Genomic DNA, 24,927 nt, shown 5'->3' on the forward strand with positions numbered 1-24,927 from the left:
AGTAAACACAACACTTATACAATGAAATCCCACACAGAAAGAAATATATGTTTTAGGGAATTCCATCAAGTTTAAGATAGAAAGGGTTATCATCAATTTTTCCATTTCACTATGGTCTTACCATCAATGCAAATTTGAATTCAACATGATCAAACATGGACAGGAGAGGTATTAAAGCAATAATTTTCTATACTGAACAGTCTTTTGCGGTGTTCATACTTTGTACTCATGACTTATGTTTTGTATTCATGACTTACATGAGAAATTTTGAGACACTTAATATTTTTACTAGAAACTGAACTTTGGCTGATATTTCAAATTCAGATCTTCTTAGTGTTTCCTACATAAAGGAAAAATTCTGTGAAGAAATTTTACTTTCACAATAATGAATTGCACAGGTAGAGAAAGGTGACTATAGAGTAAAAGTCAGAAATTTTGATTTGGAGTCAGGAAAACATGGGTCCAAGGACTAATATTGAGATACAAAGTGTGCAAAAGTTCATTTAACCTTTTGTAGCTCTTGGTAGCTGAAGTAGCAGTAGAGACCTTTATGTGCCTTACAGGAGGGAATCTCCTCACTGTGAGTACCCTAAAGAGATGAGATAGGATTATAGAGGTTTTCAGGGAAGTCCAAAATCTTTTTCAGTTACAGAAATTGTCAATTTAATCCAAATATTTTGTATCCATATGAAAGATTCTGTCCTAAATGAAAGAATGAACATATAATAAATAAATAGTTTGAATAAATTGAATGAATGATTTTAAATGTCAACATTAAAATGGACTCAAATAACAAGGAAATTATCTTTAAAACATGAAAAACATGAAGCACATTTGAAATCTAATCAGAACTGTTAAATAAACAAGTCATTGAGAGATAACTCATAAATCTGAAGGAAATAGCTGAAATAGTGGGTTTCTGAAAATGAAATAATTGCCTTAAGATAAAAAAGTAGTTTTGGGCTAAATTTTAAATGTTTGTAGAATTTTCATTACATGAATTTATTTCTGATATATAACAAAAACTTGAAGATTAAATAAAAGAAAATCCTGTGTTTAGAGTTCTTATCATAAGCAAAGTAAAAAATATTGATCATTTAAAATAATGGGAAAGGGAAAAGGTTTGCATTTCTTATTAGATTCAATTTCTTAAGAGAAAAGAGAAAATTCTAAAGGCCTCCTAAATTCACATTATTTTCTTATAATTTGTTTTCAATTAGCCAAAATGGCAAGAATAATATTAATAGAGAAGATTCCATCCATTCCATCCATTCCATCCTATATAATCTCTGTGAATAATCTTGGAATAGTGCAGAAAGGATAATGCTAATAATAAATGTACAAGATAGATTTTCATATTCCCTGCAATAGTTATCTACTTATATGGAGACAATACCTTGGACAGTATGATAACCAGTTATATGATTATGAAACTTTTTACACATAAATTAGTATCACAAAGTCATAGTACAGAGCTGTCTAGGCCAACTTCTTTATTTTACTGTTCAGGAAAATGAATCAATAAAAGATTAAGTGACTTTCCCAGGATCACACTGTTAGTGAGTGGCACAACAAAAATTTGACCATATCCTTTGATTCTTAAATGCGTTCTCTTTCTGATATCTCTCTATCTCTACATAGATATATCATATATATATATATATATATATATATATAATATATATGTACATATTGGACTGTACAAACATATATACTTAAATATACATTATAAATGATACTAGGAAAGAGTACACCTTTGTAGTTTGCACTTTCATATAACATGTGTATAACATACATATTTGCATAAATTAAATTATGTATGCATATCTATCATCCATGCATTCATATCTCTCTCTATCTATCTACCTATCTATCTATCTATCTATCTATCATCTATCTAATCTTGGGAAGAGAAGAATTCAGGAATGAGATGAATTAAGAAAAATACCATAGCCAATTAAGCTAGACACAAAGTATTCCCATTTTAGGAATAAATAAAATATTGTTCTTATTGCTTCCATTTAAATCATGACATTTTTATTGCTTTCAACCAGAGTCTCAGCAACAAGAATTCATGAATTCTACATGCTACTAATAGGGAAAATATCAGCTCCATAAGATCAAGTAATTTCTTCTATATCTCAGGGCATCTAATTTTGGAAATAGGAAATGAATCTGTTACCTATATACCATATAAGCTATAGTGTTTTTTTTTTTTAATTTGGATACAAACTCAGAATCAAGAAAGAGGAAAAATGAAGGTCAAGGGAAATAACTGAGAATTGTAGGACAACCTATAGATTATCTTGATAAATTGGAATTGCTGAATGTTTCACACAGTAGAATACAAGTTGTACAAGAATTCATAACCTCAGAATTGCACAATGGTATCTATGATGAAGTATGACATTTCTGCCCTCATTTGGGTTAGTGTAGGTTATAACTTTTCCCTCTAAGTTTTTTTCTTTAATTTATTTACACATTACTAAAACATTCTTGTTGTAAGATTAAACATAATGCCCTCTCCCCCCACAAAAATATAACAATTCATAAGAAATAAAGTGAGAGAAAGAAGGGAAAATGTGCTTCAGGCTGTGTTCTGATATCATCAGCTCTGTCTTGGGTGGATCACATTCTTTATCATAAGTCCATCATAGATGTTACTTCCATATTTTTCCACAGTTGCTATTGCAGATTGTTATTCCCTCCATCCATTCTTCCTCACTACCATCTATTGTATTTTCTTTCTCCTTTCACTGTATTCCTCTTCAAAAATATGCTATAGGACAGCCAATTGGTGTAGCAGATAGAGCACCAACCCTGGAGCCAAGAGGTCCCAAGTCCATATGCCAACCCAGAGACCCAGCAACCACCCAGTCCCTTGGTCCCAGACAGGTCACCCAATCCCACCACCTTGCCAAAAGTAAAAAAACAAAATGTTTTATACCTGACTATACACTCCTATGATCTACTCTCTCCTCTATCACCCACATCCTCCCTCACCTCTCCCTGTCCCCCTTTTCTCCTTTTTCTTCTAGATTTCTATACCCTATTGAGTGTGTAGGCTGTTTTCTCTCTGAGCCATTTCCAATGTGAATGAAGGCTCTCTCATGCACCCTCACCTCCCCCCCCCACTTTCCACACCATTGCAAAAGCTATTTCCTGAATCTTTTATATGAAATATTTTAGCCTATTCTACCTCTTACTCTCAGTACATTTCCTTTGCACCCATTGATTTCATTTTTAAAATATATTATACCTTTAAATTTGACTCTCTCCTGTGCCTCATCTATAGAAGTTCTTCCTACTTCTTCTAATAAATGAGAAGGTTCATATGAGTATTATCAGTATCATCTTCCCATGCAGGAATGCACACAGGTCATCATCATTAAATCCCTCATAATTTACCCTTCGCTTCCACTCTCTATGCTTGACCTGTGTCCTATACTTGAAGATCAAACTTTCTGTTCAGCTCTGGCTGTTTCAAAGGAACATTTGAAATTCCCCTGTTTCACTGAAGGTCCATCTTTTCCCTTGGAAGATATTCAATTTTGCTGGGTAATTGATTCTTGGTTGCATTCCAAGCTCTTTTGTTTTCCAGAATATTATATTCCAAGTCCTACAATTCCTTAATGTGGATGCTGCTAAGTCTTGTGTGATCCTCACTATAGCTCCATGAAATTTTAATTGTGTCCTTCTGACTCTGACTGCTTTAATATTTTCTCTTTGACTTGGGAGTTCTCAAACTTGACTATAATATTCATGGGTGTTGGTTTTTTTGGTTCTCTTTCAGTAGGAGATTGGTGGATTCTATCAATTTCTATTTTACCCCTGGTTTCTAGGATATCAGGGCAATTTTCCAGATCAGTTGTCTTTGCAATGTTCTATTTCACATTTTCTTCTAGTTTTTCATTCTTTTGCTGTGTCTTGATTTCTTGCAAATTCATCAGCTTCCTTTAGTTCCATTCTGCATTTGAAGGATTTGTTTTCCTCGGAGAACTTTCTTATCTCCTTCTCCAGCTGGCCAATTCAACTTTTTAAAGCATTCTTCTCCTCATTAAGTTTTTGAACATTTTTATCCATTTGACCTAAACTAGTTTTTAATACATTATTTTCTTCAGCATTTTTTGGATCTCCTCGACTAAGCTGCTGACTTCATTTTTCATGTTTTCCCCTGCATCTCTCTCATTTCTCTTTCCATTTTTTATCTACCTCCCTCAGTTGATTCTCAAAATCTTTTTTGAGCTCTGTCATACACTGAGCCCATTTCTTATAATTCTTGGAGTCTTTAGATGCAGAAATTTCGACTTTCTCATCTTCAGAGTGTGTGTTTTGTTCCTGTTGGGGCCAAAGTAATTATCTATGATCAAGTTCCTTTTTTTCTGTTTACTCATTTTCCCAGTCTGTGCTCTGGTTTTGGGGTATTTCCTGAGCTTCTGAGTATTATTAGGACATGCCCACAAGGGCCTCAGTTCCTTCAAAGTATTATCAGTGACTCTGACTTCTCTCCTGGCATGTGCTTTGATTTGTGGATAACCACAAGCTCACCCCTGTGCCACGGGGCTGTGAGGAGGGTTACTGCTCTATGGGGGCCCCAGACTATAATCAATCTGAATATGGTCAAAACCCCAGACACCTGTCCCAGAGACAGAGGATAGACCTTGGCAGTCTCCCTGTACTCCTTTACCTTCTATGGGCTGAGTGTTCAATGAGCAGCTGCTGTGTGTTTCCTTGCTGGGCAGATCCACATGTTTCTCTTCCCTGGTATCTAGGTTGTGCTCAGGGCTGCATCCTCACTGAATAGGGCCGTGCTAACCTGGGCTTTGTGCTCACCCTGTAAGAGGTCTCTCTGCTGACCTTCCAAGTTGTGTTTGGTGCTCCTTGGGATGACAGGTTTGCTTCTGCTGCCATGAGCCAGGGCTCCCAGGGACCCAGGTGTCTTGGGGCTTTTCCTGGAATACCGAAGCTCCTTGGTTCTGGCACCTGCCCCCTTCAACTCCATGCAGTACAGACCTTCCCACTATTTTCCAGGTTGCCTTGGCCTGGAGAGTTGCTTCACCGGATCTTTCTGGGGTTCTGTCTCTCAAAAATTTAGAGTCACAATTTTAAGGTTTTTGAAATATTTTGGAGAGAGCTCCTAAGAAAGGAACTGCTCTCCTGCTGCCATATTGGCTCCATCCTCTAATTCATTTTCAGAAACCTCTTGGTCTTTTAAATATGCTGATTTTTTTAATAAGCACATATACAAGGCAAGGGAATTTGAGTTTAATAAAGTTGTATCTTGAATAAAGAGAAATACAATATAACATAGATATGAGAAAAAAGTGTGCTCCTATCAAAGTGGATGGAAATATATACATAGATGCAGGAATATGTTAATCAATTTTTTAACAAGTAACTGTCCAAGACAGTTTTAAGTTAATTTAATATCATATATAATACTTTCATACATATAGATAATTAACAAAACAATAAATTCTTTGTTTATAGTATTTCCCAGTTCCATGGTATAAAAACTCACTAATTGAATAATTGGTCTATTGAGGAGTTTGAACTGATTGTAGCATGTCCTTGCCTGCATGCATGCACAGATGCGGAAGAGTTCACAAGGAAAACAGAGAATATCTAAAATTATGAAATGTACCTACAACAATGAGAATATGAAGATGAACAATATAAAATAAAGCTTTAAAGCAAGGTGGCATGAAGATTGAGGAAACAGACCAAGGAATTTATGAAGTGAAGAATTTGTATTAATTTCTAACTTTAGACCTTCCCTAACTAATGGACAATAAGGTGTCAGTGATGGAATCTGAGTAAGGAAATAACATATTTATGAAGGTTATTCTGACAGATTGTGAGGGATGGATTAGAAAGGAAGAAATGAAGACAGGGAGACCAGCTATGAGGTTGTTGTAAGAGTTCAGTCAAGAGGTGATCTGGGTCTGAATTAAATTACTATAGTTCCATCTCCCTCTCTCACAAAAAAGAAGACTGTCTAGATTAATTTGTTTTGGTGTCATTTAATGGAAGTTTGTAACCATCTGAATGCTAATATTCTAATATTGCCTAAAACATACCTGATCTTATTAAACAATGAAGCTTAGAATAGTACTAAATAGAATATTTTTCTTGCAAAGAAAAGTTCTACAACCAAACCCAAGGGGATGGCACATTTACAAAGAATTATATCTCTCCCCACACATCACTAAAAACATTAACTTAGTTGATCATAAAGAAACACCTAGGGAAACACTGATAAACATCAGCAATTATATAAAAAGCAGAAAATTGGAAGATGGAGATTAAAATTTCTTATATTACAAAGCTAGCACCCAAATTGCCTCAGTGTATATTGCCACAAAGCAAAAAAAAATGTGCCTGCCTGAATTTTCTGTTTTGTTTACAAGGAACCCTCTAAATTTCTAAAGGAGCCAGTTATTCAATAGAGGAATTGGGGATTTGTAGTGGTGAATTCCAGCCCAGCTCTTCCACTATTTTGGACTCAATCTCCTCATAGGACTAAGAAAAATTATATAACTTCCCTCACATGGTTATTATGAAGAAAATATCCTCAGGGACTTACTATTAATAATTTCTGATCCTAGAGAGGTTATGCCAAGAAAATCAATTTCTTTCTTTTTTTTATCCTTTCCTGTACTGGTTCCTTGAAATTCTTCAAGTGGCTTATTTAGTTTTCTCCAATATGGGAAAGAAGGTCTAAGCACTGATAGGGCACTGAAGATAGAAATCCATTTAGATAAGTGAGCCTTTATTTCACTCAAAGAAAATGTAGATATCATGAATTAATAGAATCTTATCAATAGGTAAAATGACAATTTAACAGTACATCATATTCCCTGAGGAGGCAATAAAAATTGAGCCTGTCATCAAGGTCATCTTAGGACATTCAGGAAGATCTCTAGATTGCCTATAAGGTCCTACAGATTCCCTCTCACACTTGCAGTGTCAACTTTTCATTTGGTTTTCTCCTCAAAAAAGCAAATATAGTTTGATCCTGCTTAAGAAACAGTTCTCATTAGGGGGCAGAGCCAAGTTGGTGTTATAAAGGCAGGTAATCTTCCATGTTCTCCCCCCCCCCCCCATCACTCCAAATACTTTACTTTCTTTTTTCCCTGATTTTTTTTTTAAATTTATGGCAGTGGGATTAAATGACTTGCCCAAGATCACACAACTAGGCAATTATTAAGTGTCTGAGGCTGAGTTGGAACTCAGGTACTCTTGCTTTATCCACTAAACCATCCAGCTGTGCCCTTTGTGGAAGAACCAACCAAAAGACTGAGTGAAATAGGTTTCCAGTCCAAGTCAACTTGGAAAATTAGTGGAAAGGGTTTGTTACATTGGAGTTAGAAAGGACATGCAGAGAAGCAGGAGCTACATCAGAGAGAAGTGCACCCAGCCATCAAGGAGCAGACTGCAGGGAGTGGCAGTGGTGGTAGTTTACAGACCTCTCAGCCCAAGATAACTAGAAAGGTCAACAGGAAATATCTGCCTTTGGCTGAGCACAAACCAGTGCAGGCTTTCTGGTGCATAGGCCAGACTCCAGCAGGCCAGAATCAGACCTAAGAAACTACTGAATCAGCAACAGCCGCTATTTCTGGAGATCTCAGTTCATGGATAGTAAAGGCATCAGAAGGAGATTACAGGAGTCTCTTGGCTATCATTGAGGCAGAACTCTATTGGTTTTGTCAATCCTCAAATATGGGTTGCAGTCTGGGGCCCCAGGACCAGCAAGAAAGCAAGACAACAGAGCTTACTACCATAGCATAGAGTGGGGACTCTTCTCACAGTTCTAGAGTAGAAATGAGTGTCTGTGGTTAGTCCTAAACTTTCATAAAAGCTTGGAAGAACTGAAAACTTGAAGTTTCCTGGGGAATATCTATGGAAACAGTTGCAAAAACCCTCAAAAAACTTGGAACAGTGCATCCTCCACACTTGAAACAGAGTCCCACCTTAACAATGAGTTAAAATCAAGCCATAGGCTGGGGAAATGAGCAAGCAATAGAAGAAAAATATTCAACCATGGAAAGTTGCTATGGTAATAGGGAAGATCAAAATAGACATTCAGAAGAAGATAATAAAGGAAAAAGAGAAAAAGAAAAATCTATTGGTTTCAGTTCCTGGAGGAGTTCAAAAAGATTTTTAAAATTAAGTAGTAGAGGAAAAAAATTGGGAAGAGAAATAAGTAATGAAGGAGAATCATGAAAACTGAGTCAGCAGTTTGGCAAAGGTGATACTAAAAAATACTGAAGAAAACAGTATCTTAAAAACCCAACCGGGCCAAACTGAAAAAGCAACCCAAAAGGCCAATGAGGAGAAAATTGCCCTAAAAAGAATTAGCCTAATGGAAAAGGAGATACAAAAGCTCATTGAAGAAATTGATTCCTCAAAATAAAGACTAGAGCAAAGGAAAACTGATGATTGAGAGAAATCAAGAATTGATTAAAAAAAGCAGAAGAATGAAAAAGCTAGAAGAAAATGTGAAAAATTTCATTGAAAAACAATTGACCTGGAAAACAGGTCCAGGAGAGATAATTTAAAAAAAAAATTGGACTATCTGAAAATAATGAACAAAAAAAAAATAAGAATCTAGCTATTATTTTATTTCTTTCCTTCTTTTTGTTTAAGAAAGGTTTTATTTATTTTGAGATTTACAATTTCCCAACCTAATCTTGCTGACCTCCCCCCACCCCCCACAGAAGGCAGTCTGTTAATCTTTAAATTGTTTACATGGTATACATTGATCTAAGTTGAATGTGATGAGAGAGAAATCATATCCTGAAGGAAAAAAAATAAAGTTTAAGAGATAGCAAAATTACATAATAAGATAACTTTTTTTCCCTCTAAATTGAAGGTTATAGTCTTTGGTCTTTGTTCAAACTCCACAACTCTTTCTCTGGATACAGATGGTATTCTCCATTGCAGATAGCCCAAAATTGTCCCTGGTTGGTGCACTGTTGGAATAAGCAAGTCCATTAAGGTTGATCATCATCCCCATGTGGTTGTTAGGGAATACAATGTTTTTCTGGTACTGCTAATTTCACTCAGTTCATGCAAATACTTCCAGGCTTCCCTGAATTTCCATCCCTCCTGGTTCCTAATAGAACAGTCATGTTTCATGACATACTTATACCACAGTTTATTAAGCCATTCCTCAAATGGAGGACATTCACTAAATGTCCAATTCTTTGCCACCACAAACAGAGCAGTTTATAAACATTCTTGTACAAATGATGTTTTTATCCCTTTTCATAATCTTTTCAGGGTATAGAACTAGTAGTGGTATTGCTAGATCAAAGGGTATGCACATTTTTGTTACTCTTTGGGCATAATTCCAAATTCCTTTCCAGAAAGGTTGGATGAGTTCACAGCTCCACCAACAATGCATTAGTGTCCCATATTTCCCACATCCATTCTGACATTGATCATTGTCCATTCTGGTCATATTGGCCAGTCTAAGAGGTGTGAGGTGGTACCTGAGAGATGCTTTAATTTGAATTTCTCTAATAAGTAGTGATTTAGAGCAATTTTTCATATGACATGGATTGTTTTGATTTCCTCATCTGTAAATTGCCTTAGCATATCCCTTGACCATTTGTCAATTGGAGTATGGCTTTTTTTATAAGGATGTTTTTTATTTTGAGTTTTACAATTTTTTCTATGATCTTACTTCCCTACCCCCCCCCCACAGAAGGCAATTTGTCAGTCTTTACATTGATTCCATGGTATACATTGATCCAAAATGAATGTGATGAGAGAGAAGAAACATAAAGTATTAGAGATAGTAAGATCAGACAATAAGATATCAGTTTTTTTATTTCTAAATTAAAGGCACAGTTCAAACTCCACAGGTTTTTCTCTGGATACAGATGATATTCTCCATTGCAGAGAGCTCCAAATTGTACCTGATTGTTGCACTGATGGAATGATCATCATCTGCATGTTGCAGATGTGCTTTTCTGGTTCTGCTAATCTCACTCAGCATCAGATCATGCAAATCCCTCCAGGCTTCCCTGAATTCCAAGCCCTTCTGGTTTCTAATAGAACAATAGTGTTCCATGACATACACATACCACATTTTGCTAAGTCATTTCCCAATTGAAGGTCATTTACCTGATTTCCAATCCTGTGCCAACACAAACAGGGCTGCTATTAATATTTTTGAACAAGTGATGGTTTTACCCTTTTTCATCATCTCTTCAGGGTATAGACCCAGTAGTGGTATTACTGGATCAAAGGGCATGGACATTTTTGTTGCCATTTGGGCATAGTTCCAAATTTCTCTCCAGAAATGTTGGATGAGTTCACAGCTCCATCAACAATGAAATAGATTTCCCACAATCCTTCCAACAATGATCATTATCCTTTTTTGGTCATATTGGCCAGTCTGAGATGTGTGAGGTTTTACCTCAGAGAAGCTTTAATTTGCATTTCTCTAATAAGTAATGATTTACAGAAATTTTCATATGACTATGGATTTCTTTGATCTCCTCATCTGAAAATTGCCTTTGCATATCCTTTGGACAGTTGTCAATTGGGGAATGGCTTTTTAAAAAATTTGACTCAGTTCTTTGTATATTTTAGCAATGAGTCCTTTATCAGAAATACTAGGTGTAAAAATTATTTCCCAGTTTACTGAATTTCTTTTAATCTTGTTTCCAGTGGTTTTGTCTGTGCAAAAGATTTTTTAATTTACTGTAATTGAAATCATCTAATTTCTTTTAGGGTTGTTCTCCATCTCTTCCTTAGTCAGAAACTGCTTCCCTTTCCATAAATCTGACGGGTAAACTAGTCCTTGATCTTCTAGTTTGCTTATTGTATTGATTTTTATGTGTAAATCCTGTATCAATCTGAATCATATGTTGGTATAGGGTATGAGGTTTTGGTCTAATCTAAGTTTCTTCCATCCTAACTTTCAATTTTCCCAGAAGTTTTTTATCAAAGAGTGAGTTTTTATCTCAATGGCTGGACTCTTTGGGTTTATCAAAAAGCAGATTACTAAAATTGTTTCCTGCTATTGCACCCAGTCTATTCCACTGAACCACCACTCTGTTTCTTAGCCAGTACCAGACAGTTTTGATGACTTATGCTTTATAATATAATTTTTAGATTAGGTAGGGCTAAGTCACCTTCTTTTGTACTTTTTTTTCATTAAATCCTTAGAAATTCTTGACCTTTTATTTCTCAATATTAATTTACTTACAATTTTTTTCTAACCTATTAAAGTGAGTTTTGCAATTTTGATCGGTAGGGCACTAAATGGGAAGTTTGGTTTTGGTAGAATCTTCATTTTTATTATATTAGCTCAGCCTATCCATGAGCACTTGATGTTTTCCCAGTTATATAAATCTGACTTAATTTGTGTGAGAAGTGTTTTATAATTGTTTTCAAAAAGTTTCAAAGTCTGGCTTGGCAAATAGACTCCCAGGTATTTTATATTTTCTGAGGTTACTTTGAATGGAATTTCTTTTTTCAGCTCTTCCCGTTGTATCTTGTTAGGCATATGTAGAAAAGTTGAGGATTTATGAGAGTTTGTTTTATATCCTGCAACCTTGGTAAAATATCTAATTGTTCCCAGTAGTTTTTTGAATGATTTCTTGGAATTCTCTAAGTATACCCTCATGTTATCTGCAAAGAGTGAGAGTTTTCTCTCTTCTTTTCAAATTCTAATTTCTTCAGTTTCTTTTTCTTTAAATGTTGAAGCTAACATTTCTAATATGATATTGAAGAGTAGTGGTGATAATGGGCATCCTTGTTTCACCCCAATCTTATTGGGAATGCCTCTAACCTCTCCCCATTGAATATAATGCTTAGTGATGGCTTAAGATAGATACTGCTTATTATTCTAAGGAACAGTCCATTTATTCCTACACTCTCTAGTGTTTTTAGTAGGGATTGGTGCTGTGTTTTGTCAAAAAACTTTTTCAGCATCTATTGATATGATCATATAATTTCTGATAGGTTTGTTGTTGATATAATTAATTATGCTAACAGTTTTCCTAATATTGAACCAACCCTGCATTTCTGGGATTAATCCTACTTGGTCAAAATATATTATCCTAGTGATTACTTGTAATCATTTTGCTAACTTTTTATTAAAGATTTTTACAAATATATTCATCAGGGAGATAGGTCTATAAGTTTCTTTCTGTTTTAACTCTTTCTGATTTAGCTATCAGCACCATATTTGTTTCTTAGAAACAGGCAGAGTTCCCCCTTCCCCTATTTTTCCATAGAATTTGTAAAGAATTGGAAACAAATGCTCCTTAAATGTTTGGTAGAATTCACTTGTGAATCCTTCAGGCCCTGGAGTTTTTTTTTTTCTCAGGAAATTCAATGGTGGCTTGTTGAATTTCTTTTTCTGAGATAGGGTTGTTTAGATATTTAATTTCCTCTTCAATTAACCTGGGCAACTTATATTTTTGTAGATATTCATCTGTTTCACTTAGATTGTCAAATGTATTGGGATAGGGTTGGGCAAAATAATTCCAGATTATTACTTTAATTACCTCCTCATTGGTGGTGAGTTTACCTTTTTTCATTTATGATTGTAGCAATTTGGTTTCCTTCTTTCTTTTTTTTTAATCAAATTGACCAGTGGTTTGTCAATATTATTGGCTTTTTTTCATAAAACCAACTCTTGGTTTTACTGATTAATTCAATAGGTTTTTTTTGCAATTTTGTAATTTTCTTGATTTTCTTAAATTCTCCTTTAATTTTTGGAATTTCTAAGTTACTATTTAATTGGGGATTTTTAATTTGTTCTTTCTCTACCTTCTTTAATTCATTGACTTCATATTTCTCTAATTTATTCATGAAAGCATATAACTATAAAATATATACCCTAACAAGCCACTTTGAGTGTATCCCATAGGTTTTGATGTGTTGTTTCATTATTTTCATTATGTAGGATGAAATAATTGATTCTTTCTATCATTTGTTGTTTGATCCACTCATTCTTTGAAATGAGGTTATTCAGTTTCCAATTAGTTCTGGGTCTATATCTCTCTGGCCCAATATTGCATATGATTTTTATTGCATTGTGATCTGAGAAAGATGTATTCAATATTTCTCCCTTTCTGCAGTTGATCATTAGGTTTTTATGCCCTAGTACATGGTCAATTTTTGTAAAAATGCTATGCACTACAGAGAAAAAGGTATATTCCTTTCTATCCCTGTTCAATTTCCTCCATGTCCTTCTTTACCTCTTTTAACGTTATCTATTTTTGCAGTTGCTTTGTCTGAGGTAAGGATTGCTACCCCAGCTTTTTTCGCTTCAGTTGAAGCAAAATATATTTTGCTCCAACCTTTTATTTATAATCTATATGTATCTCTCTGCTTCAAATGAGTTTCCTGTAAGCAGCATATTCTAGGCTTATGGTTTTTAATCCACTCTGCTATTTGCTTATGTTTTAAGGTAGAGTTCATCCCATTCACATTTGAAGTTATAATTACTAACTCTTTATTGCCCTCTGCTATGTTGCCTCTCTTTGTATTTTTCCCTTTTTACCTCCCCTTTATCTGTATTCCCCAGTATTTTGTTTCTGAATACCACCCCTTCAATGTGTTTGCCCTCCTATATCCAGCCCCTCCCCTTTCTTTCCCCTTCCCCTTTTCCCTTTTCCTTTCCTTTCCTTCTTTTAGCTCCCCTTTTTTCTCCCCCTCTCTGTCTCCATTCCCCCTCCCCTTTTCCCCTTTTAATACTTAAACAGTAAGATATTTTTTAAGTTAACTGAGTATGTGACTAAGTTGACTTTAAGCCAAGTCTGATGAAAGGAAGATTCAGGTCTTTCTCATCTCCTCCCTTCTTCCCCTCTATTACCACAGGTCTTTTGTACTTCTTAATGTAATGAAAGTTACCCCATTCAATCCCCTCCCTCCTCCCTTCTCCTTCCTGTCCCCCTTTGAAAGGAGGAAGTGTTTTTAAATCATTCTATCTGAGTTATAGAAAATTCTGAGTATCCATCACATCTAATTAATTATATTCTGTCTAATAGAGTTGCAATTCTTGAGTGTCATTAAAGTCTTTTTCCCAAGTAGGCATATAGCCAGTTTCATCCCTTTGCATAGCAGTCTCATGAATAAGTAATGAGTGAACATCACTTCTGGCTAGGTATATTCTCTATGTTAGAGTTACAATTCTCAAGAGTTATGAGAATCTTTTTCCCATGCTGGGATATAGCCAGTTTCATCTTATTGGATAGCAGTTTTTCTTCTTTACTCTCTCTCTTTTTTTTTAACTTTTTCATGTGTCTCTTGAACCTCCTGTTTGATGTTCAAATTTTCTATTTAGCTCTGGTCTTTTCATCAGGTATTTTTGGAATTCTTCCATTTTGTTTAATGTCCATTTTTCCCCCTGAAAAAGAAAGCTCAGCTTTGCAGGATAATGGATTCTTGGCTGCATTCCAAACTCCCTTGCTCTTCAGAATATCTTGTTCCAGGTCCTTAGATCACTTAATGTTGATGCAGCCAGGTGCTGCTAATCCTTACTGTGGATCCTTTGTATTTAAATCGTTTCTTTCTGGCTGCTTGCAGGATTTTCTTTTTTTATCTGATTTGGCCACAACATTCCTTCGTGCTTTCATCTTAGGATTTCATTTCAGAGGGGATCGATGTATTCTTTCAATAAATACTTTGCCCTCTGGCATGATATCAGGGAATTTTCCATCACTAGATTCTGTAACATTAAATCCAGACTTTTTTGTTTCTTCAATGTTTTCAGGAAGTCTTATAATTCTCAGGTTGCCCTTCCTGGATCTATTCTTGAGGTCAGTGGTTTTTGTTGATGAGGTATTTTACATTTTATTCTATTTGTTTTCAATTTTTTTGGTTTTGTTTAACAGGTTCTTGCTGTCTCATGAAATCATTAGTTTCCACAGACTCCATTCTTTTTTTTTAGAAAGGAGTTTTCTTCATTTCCATCTTGCAACTTTTTCTCCAATTGGTCAATTATACTTTTGAAAGAGCTTTCCATTTGACCAACTGAGGTTTTGAGAGAATTGTTTACGTTTTGCATCTGCCCAATTGAAGATCTGAGACAATTATTCTCATTTTCTATTTGTCTAATTGTATTTTCCAATGATTTGTTTTCTTGCTGCAAGGTGTTAATCTTCTCTTGGGTTCCTTTTCTCAAATTTTCCAATTCATTTTTAAACTCCTTCCTCATTTCTTCAAGGAAGTCTTTCTGTGCTGGAGACCAGATCATATTCTCCTCAGAGGTTCTAGGTCTCTATTAGGGCCTTTTCCTTCCAAGAATTTTTCTATGGATCCACCTTTCCACTGAATTTTCTTCATTTTGCAAAGACCTTGACTTGGGGAAGGGCTGGTTCATAGATGTTTGGTGCAGGGATCTCTAGGGGCTTTACTCACTGAGTTCACTATCACCAGTAAGGGGTGTTAGAGGATTAGCTCACTGAGTGTATTTTCTCTAGCTGGCCAGTTGCTTTCTCTGGAGTAACTCTGACCTCGGTTGAGGCCTTCTCCCTTGGCCTGGAAGGAGTGACTGAAGCAGTTAAATACTTTTGTCTTCAATCAGTGGTGGGCTTTACCATGAGGTGAGGTCATCCCTCCCCTTATTGGCAGCTGAGTTGGTTCTTCTGCTCATATACCTGTGCCTGGGGCAGAAGTAATACTATTTTTATTTGTTCTGAGTAAAGGCTTCAGCTGTAATGAAGGTGTGGACTCAGAGTTCCTCTGTACCAGAGGAGTCTAGGGATGATGGGTGCCATGCTCCTGCACTAGAACTCTCCCCCCAGCCCTGTGGGCAAGCTCCAGATGGTCAGGGCCAACACCAAAGTATGACTTGTTTTTTTAAAAAAATTGACCCATTTCTTCATATATAGATAGATAGATAGATAGATAGATAGATAGGTATGGATTACATATATATATATATATATATATATATATATATATATATTAAAAATGAGTCCTTTGTCACAAATACTAGTTGTAAAAATTGTTTCCTAATTTGCTACATTTCTTTTGATCTTGTTTACAGTGACTTTGTCTGTGCGAAACCTTTTTAATTTAATGTAACCAAAATTGTCTAGTTTGTTTTTAATGATGCTCTCCATCTCTTCCTTGGACAGAAACTGCTTCCCTTTCCATATATCTGATAGGTAAACTAGTTCTTGATCTCCTAGTTTGATTATGGTATTTTTTAATGTCTGAATCCTGTGTCCATTTTGATCTGACCTTGGCATAGGGTGGGAGGTGTTGGTCTAATTCAGATTTCTTCCATACTAACTTCCAATTTTCCCAGCAGTTTTTATTGAAGAGAAAATTTTTATCCCAATAGCTGACTCTTTGGGTTTATCAAACAGCAGATTACTATAATCATTTCCTGCTATTGCATCTAGTCTATTCCACTGATATACCACTCTATATCTTAGCCAATACCAGACAGTTTTGATGACTGATTGTTTATAATATAATTTTAGATCTGGTAGGACTAAGCCAACTTCTTTTTGCATTTTTTTCATTAAATCCTGGAAATTATTGACTTCTTATTCCTCCATATAAATTTGCTTACATTTTTTTCTGACTCATTAAAGTATTTTTTTTGGAATTTTAATTGGTAGGGCACTAAACAAGTAGTCTAATTTTGGTAGAATGGTCATTTTTATTATATTATATTAGCTATCCATGAGCAGTTGATATTTGCTCAGTTATTTAAATTTGATTTTATTCATGTGAGAAGTGTTTTGTATTTTTTTTCATAAAGTTTTTGAATCTGCTTTTGCTGGTAGACTCCCAGGTATTTTATATTGTCTGAATTTACTTTGAATGGGATTTCTCTTTCTAGCTCTTTCTGCTGTATCTTGTTAATCATATGTAGAAATCTTTTTTTTTTTTGTTTTGTTTTTAGGTTTTTGCAAGGCAATGGGGTTAAGTGGCTTGCCGAAGGCCACACAGCTAGGTAATTATTAAGTGTCTGAGACTGGATTTGAACCCAGGTACTCCTGACTCCAGGGCCGGTGCTTTATCCACTATGCCACCTAGCCGCCCCATATGCAGAAATCTTGAAGATTTGTGATGGTTGATTTTATATCCTGCGACTTTGCTAGAGTTGCTAATTATTTCTAATAGTTATTTAGATGACTTTTAGGGATTCTCTAGGTATACCATTATGTCATCTGCAAAGAATAAGAGTTTTGTCTCTTCCTTCCCAGTTCTAATTCGTTCAATTTCTTTTTCTTCTTTCACTGCTGAAGCTAATATTACTAATATTATATTCAATAGTAGTGGTGATAATGGGCATCCTTGTTTCACCTCTAATCTTATTGGGAATGCCTCTAGCCTACCCCTATTGCATATAAAGCTTGTTGATGGTCTCAGATAGATACTGTTTATTATTTTAAGGAACAGTCCATTTATTCCTACACCATCTAGTGTTTTTAGTCAGACTGAGTGCTGTGTTTTTTCAAAAGCTTTTTCAGCATCTATTGATATAATGATATGATTTCTGATAGGTTTGTTATTGATATAATTATTTATACTAACAATTTTCCTAATATTGAACCAACCCTGCATTCCTGGAATAAATCATACTTGGTCATAGTGTATTATCATAGTGATAACTTCTAATCATTTTACTAAGATTTTACTTAAGATTTTTGCAACCATATTCATCAGACAGATAGGTCTATAATTTTCTTTCTGTTTTAACTCTTCCTGGATTAGGTATCAGCACCATATTGGTGTTATAGAAATGATTAGACAGAGTTCGGTCTTCACCTATTTTTTTCAAAGAATTTATATAACAATTGGAATCAATTGTTCCTTAAATGTTTGATACAATTCACTTGTGAATCAATTTGGCCCTAGAGATTTTTTTCTTAGGGAGTTCAATAATGGCTTGTTGAATTTAGAGCTTTATCAATTTTATTGGTTTTTTGGGTATCTCTTTTCAGTGGAGATCAATGAATTCTTCTAATAACCATTTTGTCCTTTGATTCCATGACTAAATCCTGTAATATTGATTCCAGCCTTTTTTTCTCTCTTCAATATTTTTAGGGAGTCCAATGATACTTAATTTGTCTCTCCTGGTTCTATTCATGAGGTCAGTGGTTTTGCTGATGAGGTATTTTACATTTTCTTCTATTTTCTTATTTTTTTGGTTTTGTTTAACAAATTCTTGTTGTCTCATAAAGGCATTAGTTTCCATTGACTTCATTCTTTTTTTAGAGAAGAATTTTCTTCCTTTACCTTTTGCAACTCCTTTTCTAACTGGTCAGTTTTATTTTGAAAGGAGTTTTCCATTTGTCCAAAGGAGGTTTTAAGAGAATTATTTTCTTTTTGCTTTTGTCCAATATTATTTTCCAAGGATTTGTTTTCTTGTTGCAAGGTGTTAATTTCCTCTTTGGTCTCTTTTCCCAAATTTTCCAATTGATTTTTAAACTCCTTCCTGATTTCTTGAAGGAAGTCTTTTGGGACTGGAGACCAAATCACATTCTCCTAGGTTGTTCTAGATCTCTCTGAGTTAGGTTCTTTGTCTTCTAGGTAGCTTTTTATGGACCTCCATTTCCATTGGACTTTCTTCATTTTCCAAAGATGTTGTATTGGGGGGTTGGGCTAGTTCACAGAGGTTTGGTGTTGACATCCTTAGAGGTTTTACTCTTTGGGTTTAGTAACTCCAAGTGGGCTGTCCAGTATTGAGTACTAGTTGCTTTCTCTGGAGTGTCTGTGAAATTGATTTGAGGCTCTCTCCCTAGGTCTGGAGGGGGTGGGTGGCACTCCTGAATATTTTTATCCTTGAACAATGTGGGAAAGACCTTGGGTGAGAATATTAACCTTCCTGTTCAACTGAAGGAGCTCTGCTGTCCACACCTGAGACTGGAAGGTGGGGCATTGGGGGTTGGGCCTGTTACTGTGTTTGTGCTGGGAAGAGGACCCAATTGCAGTGAAAATATTTAGTTCAGGGTCTTCCAGTCCAGCCAAGCTCATCAGGTCCATGTCTAGATGCACTCTGCAACTCTCTCTCTCTCTATGCTGGAACTTGCCCACCTGTCCTGATGGGACTACCCCCGGACTTCTGCTTCCACGTCCAAAGACTCCTAGGCCTTGGACCCTAGGTTCCATATTCAAAGACTCCACAGCTGACTGGCTGATTTTAGGTTAGTGTGGCTCTCACCCCACCCCTGCTGACTCTCTGCTCTCTGCCCCTGGCTTACCCACCATCCCTGGAGACAGACCTTGTTGGTATATGTTCTTCTCCTAGCTTCTTTTTTTCTGGGTATTGTCGATTGAATTTCTGTTAAGAGGTTTGTCTCATATTATAAAGAGACCTTAGCACAGTGCCCATCTTCTCTCCACCATCTTGGCTGGAAGTCCAAGGGATTTTTATTTTTAATTTGCTTTTATACTTCCTTTTCCATTTGGTCAATTCTACTTTTAAAGGAGGTGTTTGATTCGGAGGATTCCTCCCCCCCCATACACACACACACACACACACACACACACACACACACACACACACACACTTTCATCAATTCTATATTTTAAAAGGTTGTTTTCTTCAGTCAATTTCTATGCTTCCCTTTTCAAACTATTGACTCTTCCACAATTCTGGTGCTTAATTCTCATTTCTTTTGTCCTAATTTTCATTCATTTCTTTGATTTGATTTTTAAAATCCTTTTTGAGCTCTTCCAGGAGGACTTTTTGGACTGGAGACCAATACATATTCCCCTTTGAGCCTTCACATGTAGGTGTTTTGCCACTGTGTCCTGTTCATTTTGTTTTTAATCTTCTTTGCTATTATAGTAGCTTTCTATGATCAGAGATCTTTTTTTAATACACTTTAAAAAAATTAAGCTCCACACCAGAGGCATGAAGGTTTGGTGATTAACTTTTGGCTCTGGGGCCTTAGGCTCTGGAGTACTGTCTATGTGTTGACGGTCCCTGACTTAATAGTGCCTTCTGTGCCTGCATTCTTGAGCTTAAAATTTGTGTTCTGCATTGGAGATGGAAGCCTCACAACTGAACTTCTATGGCACCAGCCTGCTGAACTAAGTTTAAGGGGGTCTGGGTTGCTGCTCTGTACCATGGTTGAGAACCTCCTGTTAACTTGCTTGTCTACTGTGCTTGGTTATATTACCCTTTTATCCAAGTGGACAGAACTTTCCTAAAGTTATTTTTTTCCTAAAGTTTAAGTTGTCTTAAACTGGAAAATTATTTTACTCTATTTTTTTGTGCATTCTGTCACTCCAGAATCCATTTAGAGGTATGATTTAACATTGTTTCTGAGGGAAATTGGGGACAACTCAGGCCACTTCTGGCTTCTCTCCACTATTTTTGACTCTGTCTACCTGAGGTAAATTTTTTAATTTCTATTTTGCCTCTTGCTTCTAAAATATCAGGACAATTTCCCCTGATAATTTCTAAACATTGGTGTGAAAACTTATTTTTCTTTTAATCATGTTTTCAAGTACTTCAATAATTCTTAAATTATCTCTTCTGGATCTGTTTTCCAGATCAGCAGATATTCTTATGACAAATTTCACAATTTCTTCTTTTTTTATTTTGTAAAAATTTTTGTTGCATTTTAATTCCACTTTTCTTCAGTGTGCTTTTGTACTTTCCTTTCTACTTGATTAATTCTATTTTTAGAGTTATTTTCTTTGTTGAATTTTTTATATATCTTTTTCCATGCTATTAACTTTTTTCATTATTATCTTGAATTGCTCTCATTTCTTTTCCACTTTTTTCTTTTATTACTCTAATTTGATTTTTTTTACATTTTAATTTTCTTTATTATTCAAAAACCATCCTTTTTATTTACTCTTTTGACTCTGTGCTTGTGCCTTCAACACCTTCACAACAATTTTCTGCTCCTCAATCAGGAAAGCACGCTTGATCCTGTCACAGACACATTTAGCACACATGGAGCCACCATAAGCCCTGCTGACATGCTTTTTTGTCTTTGATAGCCTCATAAGAACTTTAGGTCTTACTGCCCGAACACCTCGAAGTCTTCCTGGGCACACACCACAGGCTGATTTTGGTGCTTTTCCAAATTTTGGTGTAAAGGTATACAATCTTGTTACCTGGAGTTCGTGACAGTCGAGTTTTGTCAGAAGCTGTATTGTAGGACAACCTACGCCGATATGTCAGGAGCTGAATCATTTTTAATTTCTTGTCAGGTTCGCCACCAGAAGAAGGAAGAGAAAGTGCCTCTAATTTGATTTTAAAAATCATTTTAAGCCATTTCAGGAATTCCTTTTCAGGCTAAGTCCAAATTACATTTTTTTAGACTTCATATGTGGCCATTTTGATGCTGCATTCCCTTTTTTATAAGCTCTGATTCTACTTGTCACCATAGTAACTTTCTACAGTCATTTTGTGAATTTGTATTTTTTTGTGAGAGAAGGACTCTAGTCCTATACTTTTCAAGTTTCTTATGCTGACGCTAAGGGAATTGCTACTTGATTTCACTGGTCTCTGCTGACTAGAACTGGAATGTGGAAATGTGTCTCTCCTTGGTGGGGAATTTCCTTGCTGTTCTGCTCCACAAGCAGTGGCTAAGTACAAAGGGTCTCTCTATTAACCAATCCTATTGAAGGGATATTGCTCTTGCCTAATTCTTTTGGTTCTATTTCACTGCTGACCTGTCCCAGAGGTGAGGATTCATTATGAGGCAACAATTTGGTGAGGCCTCACTGTTGCAGTATCATGGGAGGGATCTTTCTCTGCATCAAACATTATTGTCTCCCTTCTAGAACTGCTTGCTTGTAGCAAGGTGAGAATTAGCCTGTTGATTGCCCTGGTATTTTGAACCTTGATGTACATTCCCTAATGTAGGTCAATTGTTGCCTCTTGGAAATTTCTTCCTCCTACCCTAAAGAAATAAATCTTTTCCTGCCAAGCTAAAAGGTTGTTTTCTTCCACCTAAATCAGTTCTAAAGTGGTTTATCAATTTGTCTGGAGGGTAAATTGGGAAGATTGTAGTTAGTTCCTGTCTCACTCTACTATCTTGGTATCATAATAGTCCAATAATTGTTAAGTTATCTTGCCTAGATCTATTTTCCAGTTCAATTAGTTTTTCTCATGAAATATTTCAAAATTTTCATATTTTTATTATTTTGAATTTATTTTATTGTTTCTTAATATTTCATAAAGTCATTTGTTACCATTTTATGAATTCTACTTTTTAAGGATCATATTCTTGAGAGAGCCTTTATCCTTTTTTTGAAAATCTTGCTACTTTTTCCTTTTTAAGTTTTTTTCAAAGAATTTCCCATATCTATTTTTCCCATTTATCCAATTCTACTTTTAAAGGCATTCTTCTCTTCATGGGATTTTTTGTGCTGATTTTCCATTTGGCTTTTTCTATTTTTTCCCATTTACTTATTTATTTATTTGTTTGTTTGTTTGTTTATTTGTTTGTTCTTATTTTGTACAAATGCTTTTTTAAATACATAACTAAAATATTCTTGTTCAAGAGCAAACATAAAACTCCCTCTCCCCCAAAAAATATAGAATTACATGGGTGATAAAGTAAAGGGGAGAGAAAAAATTAAAATTAAAACAAAAGAAAAATAATAATAATAATTGTAGGTATAGCCAGGTGGAGCAGTGGACAGAGCACTGACCCTGAAGCCAAGAGCACCCGACCCCATATCCGGCCCTAAACACCCCAAAATCACCCAGCTGTGTGACTCCATGCAAGCCACCCCAATCCCATTGCCCTGCAAAAAACAAAGAAAAAAAAGACATAAAATAAAATAGCAATAATAATAATAGTAGGGGAGGCTGGGGGGCAGACAGAGAACTGGTCCTTGGGCCAGGAGCACCTGGGTCTAAATCCGAACTCAGACACCCATCAATCACACAGCTGTGTGGCCCCAGGCAGACCACCCAGCCCCATTCGCCCTGCAACCCCTCAAAAATAATCATAATAAAATTGTGCTTCAGTCTGTGTTCCAACACCACCAGGTCTGTCACAGGTGGATCACATTCTTTATGATAAGTCCATCACAAAAGTTAATTCCATATTTTTCCACCATTGCCATTGCTGATCACAACTCCCTCCATTCATACATCTCTACTAGTATGTACTATATTTTCTCTCTCCTTTCACTCTGACTCTGCTCTAGGGTAGCTGAGTGGCACCCCAGACAGATCCCTGGCCCTGAGGCCAAGAAGCTCCAAGCCCACATACCAACCCTTAGGCCCAGTATCCACCTGGTCCTATGGTCCCAGACAGGCCATCCAATACCAGCTCCTTGCAAGTAGTATAAAAGAAAATGTGTTATATCTAACTACTCTCTCCCCATGGTCCATACTCTCCTCCATCAGTCACATCCCCCCCTTCCCCCATCCCCATTCCTCTCCTTCTTACTCCAGATGTCTATACCCCATTGAGTACATATGCTGTTTCTTCTCCTAGTCACCTCTGATAAGAGCAAAGATTCCCTCATTCCCCCTTGCCTTCCCCCCTTCCATATCAATGCAATATCTCATCATAATAAAGAAAAATCTTATTGTATGAAATATCCTATTCCTCCTCTTCTTTTTCTTTCTCCCATTACATTTCCCTTTTATCTACTGAGCCCATTTTTATACGACAATATATCTTCAAATTTAGCTTTCTCCTGTACTTCATCTATAAAAGCTCCTTCTAGCTGCTCTATTAAATGAAAAGGTTCATATGAGTATTATCAGTATCATTTTTCTATACAGGAACACATGTAGTTCATCATTAAGTCCCTCATATTTTCCCCTTCTCCTCCACTCTCTATGCTTCACCTGAGTCCTGTATTTGAAGATCAAACCTTCTGTTCAGCTCTGGCCATTCTAACAGGAACATTTGAAATTCCCCTGGTTCATTGAAAGTCCATCTTTTTCCCTGGAAGAGGACATTCAGTTTTGCTGGGTAGTGGACTCTTGGTTGCATTCTAAGCTCTTTTGCCTTCTGGAATATTATATTCCAAGTCCTAAAAGTCCTTAATGTAGTTGCTGCTAAGTCCTATGTGATACTCCCTGCAGCTCCTTGATATTTGAATTGTGTCCTTCTGGCTGCTTGTAATATTTTCTATTTGACTTGGGAGTTCTAGAACTTGGCTATAATATTCCTGGGCGTTGCATTTTTTGGGATCTCTTTCTTGGGGTGAATGGTGGATTCTCTCAATTTCTATTTTATCTTCTGCTTCTAGGATATCAGGGCAATTTTCCTGTAGTAATTCTTTGAAAATGATGTCAAGGCTATTTTTCCTGCTCATGACTTTCAGGTTTTCCAATAATTTTTTCTAAGTCTGTTTTCTATATCAGTTGTTTTTTCAATGAGATGTTTCACATTTTCTTCTAATTTTTCATTCTTTTGCTTTTGAAGTACTGTGTCCTGATTTCTTGGAAGATCAGCAACCTCCCTCAGTTCCATTCTTTGTCTGAAGAATTTGTTTTCCTCAGAGAGCTTTCTTATCTCTTTTTCCATCTGGCCAATTCTGTTTTTTAAAGCACTCTTCTCCTCAATAAGTTTTTGAACTGTTTTATCCATTTGACCTATGCTGGTTTTTAGCATGTTCTTTTCTTCAGCATTTTTTTAGATGTCCTTGACTAAGCTGCTGACTTCTTTTTCATGTTTTTTCCTGCATCTCTCTCATTTCTTTTTTCAATTTTTCCTCTATCTCCCTCACTTGATTTTCAAAGTCTTTTTTTGAGCTCTGTCATAGCCCGAGCCCAATTTCCATTTTTTTCTTGGAGATTTTAGATGCAGGAGCTTGTACTACCTCATCTTCTGATTGAGTGTTTTGATTCTTCTTGGGATCATAGGCAAAGTATTTCTCAATGGTGTTCCTCTTTTTTCTCTGCTTATTCATTTCTCCAGACTTTTTCTTGTTTGGGGGTGCTTCCTGAGCTTTTGAGTGTGTGAGGCTGTGTCTTTCCTTCTGGTCTATGAATGACCA

At 35.9% G+C, this 24,927-nt stretch overlaps 1 protein-coding gene and 1 pseudogene across 5 annotated transcripts in view; one reads left to right on the plus strand and one right to left on the minus strand.

Annotated features, from left to right (window-relative positions):
- TINAG (tubulointerstitial nephritis antigen) overlaps positions 1-24,927 on the plus strand; it is a 235,575-nt gene that overhangs the window by 188,992 nt on the left and 21,656 nt on the right. The gene's annotated exons all lie outside the window — the stretch shown is intronic.
- On the minus strand, positions 20,746-21,148 carry LOC141523776 (large ribosomal subunit protein eL34-like; annotated as a pseudogene).

This window comes from Macrotis lagotis, chromosome 5 (assembly GCF_037893015.1).
Source record: "Macrotis lagotis isolate mMagLag1 chromosome 5, bilby.v1.9.chrom.fasta, whole genome shotgun sequence".
Lineage (NCBI taxonomy): Eukaryota > Metazoa > Chordata > Mammalia > Peramelemorphia > Peramelidae > Macrotis > Macrotis lagotis.